A 10210-nucleotide genomic window follows, 5' to 3' on the forward strand; every position below is an offset into this window, starting at 1 on the left:
GGTCAGAGTGATGAGAAAGTCTCTAAGAGCCAAGCAATGCAGGCGACCTCTATTAAAGGCAAGGAAACTGAAGAATGCAACCCTGAAAGTATAGGGGTAGAAAAAAAGTTTCCAAGCCAATGGAAATGAAAAAACAGCTGGTGTAGCATACTCATATTTGATAAGATAGACTCTAAAACGAGGGCCATAATAAGAGACAAAGAAGGTCACTACATAATATTACAAGGATCAAAACAACAAGAGGATATAACACTAGTAAACATATATGCACCAAATACAGGAGCACCAAAATACATTTTAAAACTTTTGGAGGACTTCGAGGGAGAGATCAATAGCAATACAATCATAGTGAGTGACTTTAATACCCCACTGACACCACTGGATAGATCTTCTAGACAAAAAATTAACAAGGACACAGAGTCCTTAAATGACGAACTAGATCAGTTGGACTTAATTGATATTTATAGAACATTTCACCCCAAAGCTGCAGAACACACATTTTTCTCAAGTGCAAACAGGACATTCTCGAAGACCACATGTTAGGACACAAAGTAAGTCTCTACAAATTCAAGAAGATTTAAATCATATCAAGCATCTTCTTAGGTCACAGTGACATCAAACTAAAAATCAATTACAACAAAAACATTCAAACACTTGGAGGCTAAATAACATGTTATTAAACAATGAATGGGTTACCAAGGAACTCAAGGAAGAAATGTAAAGATTCCTAGAAACCAATAAAAACAAACACGCAACAACACATAATGTATGGGACACAGCGAAAGCAGTCCTGAGAGGGAGGTTCATAGTACTACAGGCCTACCTCAAGAAACAAGAAAAATTTCTAGTTGACTTTCTAACCCTACAACTTAAAGAACTAGAAAGTAAACAAAAAGAAAAACCCAGAGCAAGTAGAACGAAAGAAATAGTAAAGGTCAGAGCAGAAATAAACGACATAGAAACTAAAAAAATAAAAATTTCAAAAGATAAATGAAACAAAGATCTGGTTCTTTGAAAAGATAAACAAGATTGATGGACCCTTAGCCAGACTCACCAAGAGACAAAGAGAGGACCCAAATAAACCAAATCAGAAAAGAGGAGAAGTAATAACTGACACCACAGAAATACAAAAGATCATCAAAACATACTATGATCAATTGTACGCCAACAAATTTGGACAATCTAGGTGAAATGGACAAATTTCTAGAAACACACAGTCTCCCAAAACTGAACCGGGAAGAGATAGAAAACTTGAACAGACCAATAACACCTAAGGAAGTTGAAGATGTAATCAAGAAACTCCCAGCAAACAAAAGCCCAGGCCGGGATGGCTTCACAGGGGAGTTTTACCAAACATTCAAAGAAAATCTAACACCCATTCTCCTCAAACTATTCCAAAAAATCCAAGAAGATGGAAGACTTCCAAACTTATTTTATGAGGCCAGCATAATCCTAATTCCAAAACCAGATAAAGACACTACAAAGAAAACTGCAGACCAATATCCCTGATGAATACATATGCCAAAATCCTTAACAAAATATTAGCAAATTGGCCCCGGCTGGTTTGGCTCAGCGGTTAGAGCATCAGCCCTCGAACCAGAGTGTCCCGGGTTCAGTTCCCACTAAGGGCATGTACCTCAGTTGCAGTTTGTCCCCGGCCCCGGGTTGGTAGTGTAGGTGGCAGCCAGTCAACATGTCTCTCTCACATGGATTTTTCTCTCTCTCTCTTCCTCCTTCTCTCTCTCCCGCTCTATCTGAAGCTAAATGCAAAAATGTCTTCAGGTGAGGATACAAAAAATAATAAAATTAAATATATTAGCAAATTGGATCCAGCAATACATCAAAAAAATTATTCATCATGACCAAGTGGGATTCATCCCAGGGATACAAGAATAGTACAATGTTTGCAAATCAATAAACGTTATACACCACACACACAAAATGAAAGATAAAAACCATATGATCTTATTAATAGATGCTGAAAAAGCATTTGACAAAATCCAGTACCCATTTATGATAAAAATGCTCAGCAATATGGAAATAGAGGGCTCATATCTTGACTTAACAGAGGCCATATATGAAAAACCTACAGCCAGCATCATACTCAATGGGCAAAAACTATAAGCATTTCCCTTAAGAGCAGGAACAAGACAGGGATGCCCACTTTCACTGCTCTAATTTAACACAGTACTGGAAGTCTTAGCCACAGCAATTAGACATAAAGAAAGAAGAAAAGGAATCCAAATTGTAAAGGAGGAAGTGAAACTGTCATTATTTGCATATGACATGATATCGTACATAGAAAACCCTAAAGACCCCATCAAAAATCTACTAGATTTAATAAATGAATTTGGCAAAGTAGCAGGATACAAAATTAACGTAAAGAAATCGATGGCATTCTTATACACCAATAATGAACTCACAGGAACTAAAAAAAAAAAACAATCCTATTTACCATTGCAGCAAAAAAATTAAGATACCTAGAAATAAACTTAACTAAAGAAGTAAAGGACCTCTTCACAGAAAATTACAGTTCATTGAAGAAATAAATAGAGGAAGATATAAAAAAGTGGAAGCATATACCTTGTTCATGGATTGGAAGAATTAACATCATTAAAATGTTCATACTACCCAAAGCAATCTATAGATTCAATGCAATCCCCATCAAAATACCAACGCCATATTTCAGAGAACTAAAACAAATACTCCAGAAGTTTATATGGAACCAAAAAAGACCTCAATAGCCACCGCAATCTTGGGAAAAAAGCACAAAGTAGGAGGGCTCACAATACAGGATATCAGGTTATACTACAAAGCTACTGTAACCAAAACAGCCTGGTACTGGCACAAGAACAGGCATATAGATCAATGGAACAGAACAGAGAACCCAGAAATTGACCCAAGTCATTATGCTTAATTAATATTTGACAAAGGTGGCAAGAGCATACAGTGGAATCAAGACAGCATTTTCAATAACTGGTGTTGGGAAAATTGGACAGCTACATGCAAAAAAATGAAGCAAGACCACCAACTTACACCATACACAAGAATTAACCAGAAATGGATAAAATACTTAAATGTGACTCATAAATCCATAAAACTCCTAGAAGAAAATGTAGGCAACAAAATTTCAGACATCACATGCAGCAGAATTTTCACTGATACTACGCCTAAGGCAAGAGAAACAAAGGGAAAAATGAACACATGGAACTACATCAAACTAAAAAACTTCTGCACAACAAAAGAAACAACCATCCAAATGGAAAAGGAACCCACTATATGGAAGAGCATAATTGCCAACGATACATCAGATAAGGGGTTAATTTCCAAAATATATAGAGTACTCATACAACTCTACAAAAGGAAGACAAAGAACCCAATTAAAAAAATGGGCAGAGGAACTAAAGAGACCCCTCTCCAAACAGGACATACAAATGGCCAAGAGAAATGCAAATTAAAACAACAATGAGGTATCACCTCACACCTGTCAGAATGGCTGCCATCAACAAAACATTAAACAACAAGTGCTGGTGAGGGTGTGGAGAAAAGAACTCTAGTACACTGCTGGTGGGAATGCAGACTGGTGCAGCCGCTATGGAAAACACTATGGTGTTACCCCAAAAAGTTAAAAATTGAACTGCCATTTGTTCCTAAAAAGCCTGAAACACCAATCAGAAAGAATATGTGTACCCCTATGTTCATAGCAGCACTATTTACAATCGCTAAGATCTGGAAACAGCCCAAGTGTCCAATAATAGATGAGTGGATAAAAAAGTGGTGGTACACCCAAGAGGAAGTCGGCGAGGTTGTCAGCCAAACCTGCTCCTGCAAAAGTGGAAACAAAGCCAAAAAAGGGTAAATCTGCAGACAAACAAGTGCAAACAAAAGGGAAAAGGGGAGCAAAGGGAAAGCAGGCCGACGTGGCTGACCAGGAACCTAAAGAAGATCTACCCGCGGAAAATGGAGAAACTAAAAACGAGGAGGGTCCAGCCTCAGATGAAGCAGGAGAGAAAGAAGCCAAGTCTGATTAATATCATGTACCATGTCTTATCAGTGGTCCCTGTCTCCCTTCTTGTACAATCCAGAGGAATATTTTTGTCAACTATTTTGTAAATGCAAGTTTTTTACTAGCTCTAGAAACATTTTTAAGAAGGAGGGAATTCCATGTCATCCCTTTTTTTTTTTAGTGTAAATTCCTTTTTTAAGAGGTGAAATCATTTGTTGGTTGTTTATTTTTTGGTACAACCAGAAAATGGTGGGATATTGAATATGAGAGGCTTTGATTGTCTTGGGTGTCAGCTTAACATTCCATAGATGGGGGAGGTTTTTATATCCTGTAATACAAAGCATACTACATGGCAGTTTGGAGTCAGTTGTGCATTTAATATGTCTTGAACATTTTAAATTACTTTTATTCCCATGTTTTTGGTAGAACTGTTTCCTAAAGAAACCATTCCTTGATCTTAGCTCTCCCTGTCAGAAGTCCGTGCACTCTGGAACATCTTTGGTGTGGTGGTCCGGTCTTCCTAGTAACTTTGTTAATGTGCTGTGAAAGACTGAAAATTTGATTATGTAGTATAAATGATATTAAATTGTGAATTAGTGGGACTTTGATGTAACAGCGTATCAACATTTGAAGATATTGGTACTTGATACTTTTGAGGAAAATTTACCTCCCAATTTTAAGCTGGAAAGTCACTGGAATAACAGTTTAGAAAAGAATCACAACTACATGACTTTACATTTTTTGTACGCATGTTAAGAATTGTGTACAATTGAAATGTCTGTGTACTTATCCTCAAAACAAACAATAAAATCTCAATTGTGAAAGAAAAAACAGCGGTGGTACATATATACAATGGAGTACTATGCAGCTGTAAGAAAGAAAGATCTCTTATCCTTTGAGACAACATGGCGGGATCTGGAGAGTATTATCCTAAGCGAAACAAGTCAATCAGAGAAAGACAAATATCATATGATCTCACTTATTTGTGGAATATAATGAACACAACAAACTGATGAACAAAACAGACCCAGAGACATAGAAGTAGGGTACAGACTGACAAACCTCAGAAGAGGAGGTCAGGGGGAGGGAAGAGATAAGCCACAGAACTTATATGCATGTATGTGTAACCATGGACAAAGACAACAATGTTGGGGATGGGGCAGGGTGGGGGAATTGGGAGGAGGGTGTCAATAGGGGAAAAAGGAGAAACATCTGTAACAAAAATAATTTAAAAATTTTTAAGAAGAAAAACCAGAAACACAAATGTCATCCTTTTTTGAACTAGGAATCACTCCACACCACAATGCATACGATTAGAAACTAGATGGAGGATGCTAAAGAACTTAGCAGACCCAAGGAAGGTCAGGTCTCAGTGCTTGGAGAAGGAGAAACCGAGGCGAAGCAAGACAGGTCACACTGAGGAACCTTGGACATACTCGGAAATCAGAAGCAGGTACAGGCAGAGGGAAGCTAGAGCAGTGTAGTGCTGAATAGGAAGGTTTGTTTGAAAATCTGTTCATTAAGTGGTCAGATCCCCACCTCCCCACTCCCACCTGATATAATCAAGCCACTACCTCAATAGGTAGTAGAAGTAGTAGCCTGATTATATCAGTTGGGGGTGGGAAGGTGGAGATCTGACCACTTAATAAACAGATTTAGGTGCAGAAATGTCACCTCTGCAGAAAGTAAACCAAAGGAGTTCTAGATGTGCAGACACCTGGCATAGATCAGCGTGGGAGTGAGACATCTTACTGAAAAAAGAGAGATTAAATCTCAAATTAAAGGAGAGACACCCAGGCCTCTTCTGCTGCCCAGATACAGACCTTCACAGCCCGGTTTTGCTCTCTAGCAGAAAATAAAGGGTACTTCTCAGGAAAAAAATGAACCATGCCAGAGAAAAAGAGCCACAGATGCTGACATTGAGGGGTCCCCACAGGAAAAGCCTGCACTGAATCTTTTCAATTGACCATAGTCAAACACACACTCAGAGCTTCCCATCGGCTTTTAGGACATCACTCAAAATATGAATGAACAAAATTCACCAGAGACTGACGGAAAACCTTCAACATGAAAAAATTAAAAAACTCCAACATGTAAGAATGGGGTGGGGTGGGGGAGGAATCACAAGAAATAGAGACAATGCAGGGAGCATAAAAATACTTCAAAAAAACTAAAGTATCAGCAGAGAAATATTGTATCCATGAAACAAGAACAGGATGTTAAAAGAATGGAACAATTGAAGAGTAAGAAAGAGCAATTGGAAATGACAAATAGTATAACTAATTAAAATTCAGTAAAAAAATATACATCTTGTCCCACGGACTGAGAAATCTCAGTTCGAGTCCCGATCAGGGCACATGCCCAGGTTTCAGGCTCAATCCCCAGTAGGGGGCGTGCATGAGGAAGCTGATTGATGTCTGTCTCTCTCACATCCATGTTTCTATCTCTATCCCTTCCTCTCTCTCTAAAATGTCAATAAAAACATATTTAGATAGATAGATACAATGAAATCCTCCAAGAATAAACTTGGAAATTGTTTTAAGTCAGAAAAAGTCATGAGAACATTCTGTAAGATAACTGGTCTGATCCTTTAAAAAATTTAGTATTATGGGGGCATAAAATGGTGGGCAGATGAGGAGACTGCTTAGAATAAAATAAGCTAAAGAGATAAACCAACCAATGCATATATGAACTTTGGGTCCTGTTTTGTTTTGTTTTTAAGAGGGAAAAAACGCTATAAGAAAATTGTATTAATAAGCTATTGTTATTTTTCCTAGGTTCAATAATGCTATTTTAGGCATACAGAGAATGTCCTAATTTTTAGGATTTTCTTTTTTGAAGTATTTCAGGGTGAAATGTTATGTTGTCTGCCACTTTGTTTCAAATAGTTCAGCAAAATAGTTAAATAAATAAAGCAAACATAGGAAAATGATCATAATTTTAAACACTGTTTAATCTTAATAGTGTTTAAACTAATAGTCTTATAAATTGGTTATTAGAAAGAGAGGAAGGGAGAGAAAAAGAAACATCGATTTGTGGTTCCACTCATTAATGCACCCATTGGTTGATTCTTGTATGTGCCCTGACCAGGATTGAACCCAAAACCTTGACATCTCAGGACAATGCTCTAACCAAATGAGCTACCCAGCCAGGGATAAACTAAAAGCTTTTTTTTTACTCCTCACCGGAGGATATTTTTTAATTTATCTTCAGATAGAGTGGGAGGGAAAGAGAGGGAGAGAAAGGGAGAGAGAGAAAAACATTGACATGAGAGGGACACACCGACTGGTTGCCTCCTGCACGACCCCGACCAGGGCCAGGGACGAACCACAACCAAGGTACATGCCCTTGGCCAGAGTCGAACCCTCGACTCATTGATCTGCTCAGGATGTATCGCTGAGCCAAACCAGCCAGGACTAAACCAATAGTTTTAATCATAGTATTGCCCTCAACTTTTCTTTATATTTGAAATAGTTCATAATAAATAGCTATAGAAAAGCAAGTATGTCAAAATGTTGATTATTGTTGCATCTAAGTAATGGGTATATTCATGTTGAATATACCATACCCTCAACTTTTCATGTTTGAAATTTTTCATAATAAAAACTTGGGGGGGGGGTGTCATGAGAAATATCTAAAATTTTTTAGGTTTTAATGTTAATGTCTGCAAGAACTGTGGCCTATTTTGAATCAAATTCAAAATAGAATGAAGCAGTAAATTGGTTGAATCTAATCAAGTGAGGTAGCTATTACAGGCTAATCAGATGGGAAAATTAATTAATGATATAACTGAAATCCTACTTAGTTTCGGTGGAGTGGTTTGGGTAAAATCCAAGAGAATTTGACATACAAAAGAATTGACAGTCACTAGTATTTAGGTTTACTATATAAATACGTACTTAAAAAGATTTGTTCGTTGGACAATGAAGGTATGTAAAAAAGAAGTAAAATATTTTAAAAGCTTGCAGTTTGAAAAGATTTGTATTTAGTTACATGGCAAATGCACCTTTACAATTAATTACTAAATTTGCTACTTCTTTTTAAATCCTCACCCAAGGATATGTTTGTTTGATTGATTTTAGGGAGAGGGAGAGAGAGAAACATTGGCGTGAGAGAGAAACATCAGTCAGTTGCTTCCCATATGCACCCCGACTGGGGATCAGACCCACAACCTAGGTGTGTGCCCTGACTGGGAATTGAACCCAAGACCTTTTGGTGTACAGGATGATGCTGCAACCAACTGAACCACCCAGCCAGGGCTTAAATTTGCTAATTTTAACTAAAGTAATAAAATGTGTAAGTAGAAATGTTATCATTTTCTCTTTATTCTTCTTTTAACAGCTTAGGAAGATGAACTTCTGAATGAAACTTTTGTATGGTGGAAAGCCACCCTTGAAGATGTTTTAAAAAACTCACTTGTAGAAGACAAACATATGGACAACAGAAGAAAAAGATAAGACTAAAGGATCTAGAAGATAGAATGCCTGAAGAATAGCAAGTCCACGGAAAAAAAGAAAACGACGACAACAAAAACTCAAAAGCTTTAGAGAAGAAATTATCAAATGAATAAATGAGAGAAAACTTCCTAAAACCAAAAACTTGTGTCTCCAGAATGAAAAGGTCCACTGAGTTCCCAGAATGACAAATGAAAAGAACTATGCCAAGGTTAACACACATGTCTTGAAATTTCAAACATCAGTGATAAATGGTAGATCTTAAAAACTTACAGATTGAAAAAAAAAAAAAAAAAAAGAATAAAAACAAACTCAACAGCACTACTGGATGCAGGAAGACAAGAGAACCTTGGAAATCTTGAGAGAAAATATTTTCTAATCTAGGACTACACAGCTATTTAAATTAACAAGTGAACTAGAAAAAGCATTTTCCTGCAACATATTGAAAAATTAGCCTCCCATGCATCCTTTCTCAGGAAACTACTGGAGAAGGGAGGGATCCTGAAGAAAAACATTTTTTGTCAAAAACTATTTAGCATGCCCTGGCCGGTTTGGCTCAGCGGTTAGAGCGTCGGCCTGCGGTCCAGAGAGACCTGGGTTCAGTTCCTGCTAAGGGCGTGTACCTCGGTTGCAGTTTGTCCCCAGCCCTGGTTGGTCGTGTGGGTGGCAGCCACTCTATGTGTCCCTTTCACGTCAATGTTTCTCTCTCTCTCTCTCCCCCTCCCACTCTATCTGAACAAAATATGGAAAAATGTCCTCAGGTGAGGATTAAAAAAAAATCTCCTACATCCTATATAACTTCATAGTGTTCCTCTGGATATTCATGTAAGTTAAAAACAAAACAAAACAAAAAAACCCACCCTGGTCAGGTAGCTCAGTTGGTTAGAATATCATCCCCTACGCCAAGGTTGTGGTTTGATCCCTGGTCAGGGCACATACAAAAATCAACCAATGAGTGCATAAATAAGTGAAACAACAAGTTGATGTTTCTCTTTCTCTCTCTCTCTCTCTCTCAAATCAAGAAATAAGTTGTGTTTTGTTTTTTTTAAATCCCTGTATAATTGTTTGAGTTTAGAATTTAAGTCTGTTTCACATATACAAACACAAAGATTTTTTTGTGGGGGTTTTATACACACTGGGTTTTCTAGGATTTCCTCTACAGTACAAATTGAGAAATCAAGAGAAACTTATACTTTTATTGGTTTTTATTTTGTTTTTCCAAACTTTACCAAGATCTGTTTATTATATCAGAAAACCAGATGACTGCAATGTCACACATGGTAACTGAGTTACTAATCTAACACTCCTTGCTATACTGTATTTGTGGCTGACACATTTGCAGTGAGTCTCTGTAGAGGTGCAAGCAAATGCCTGCTGGAGTCTTTGCTGGTATTATGCCTGAGTTTGAACATACTGAAATACACACGGTTTTATGGTAACTACTATTATAAACTACCTTCCTTTTTATTCTCCTCTATAAGGAGGGCATTATACAGATTTTTAAACTGAATTTGTATTATCCATACACGTCATTCCAGGATAGAAGAGAAGGTGTGACAACATATTTGTTTTAAAAAGAGACTTTCAAATTGTTCTAAGGTCCTTGCATCATCCCAGAAGAGGCAAAAGTACAAATTTAAATTTATGTTATACTTAGACAGTTATCCTTTTTTATATGATATAAAATTAGGGATATGACTCTTGGCTGTTTTTGACCCTGCATCCACACCTGTGCAGTGGCTTCATGAGC

Source organism: Molossus molossus, unplaced genomic scaffold (genome assembly GCF_014108415.1).
Source record: "Molossus molossus isolate mMolMol1 unplaced genomic scaffold, mMolMol1.p scaffold_m16_p_8, whole genome shotgun sequence".
Classification (NCBI taxonomy): domain Eukaryota; kingdom Metazoa; phylum Chordata; class Mammalia; order Chiroptera; family Molossidae; genus Molossus; species Molossus molossus.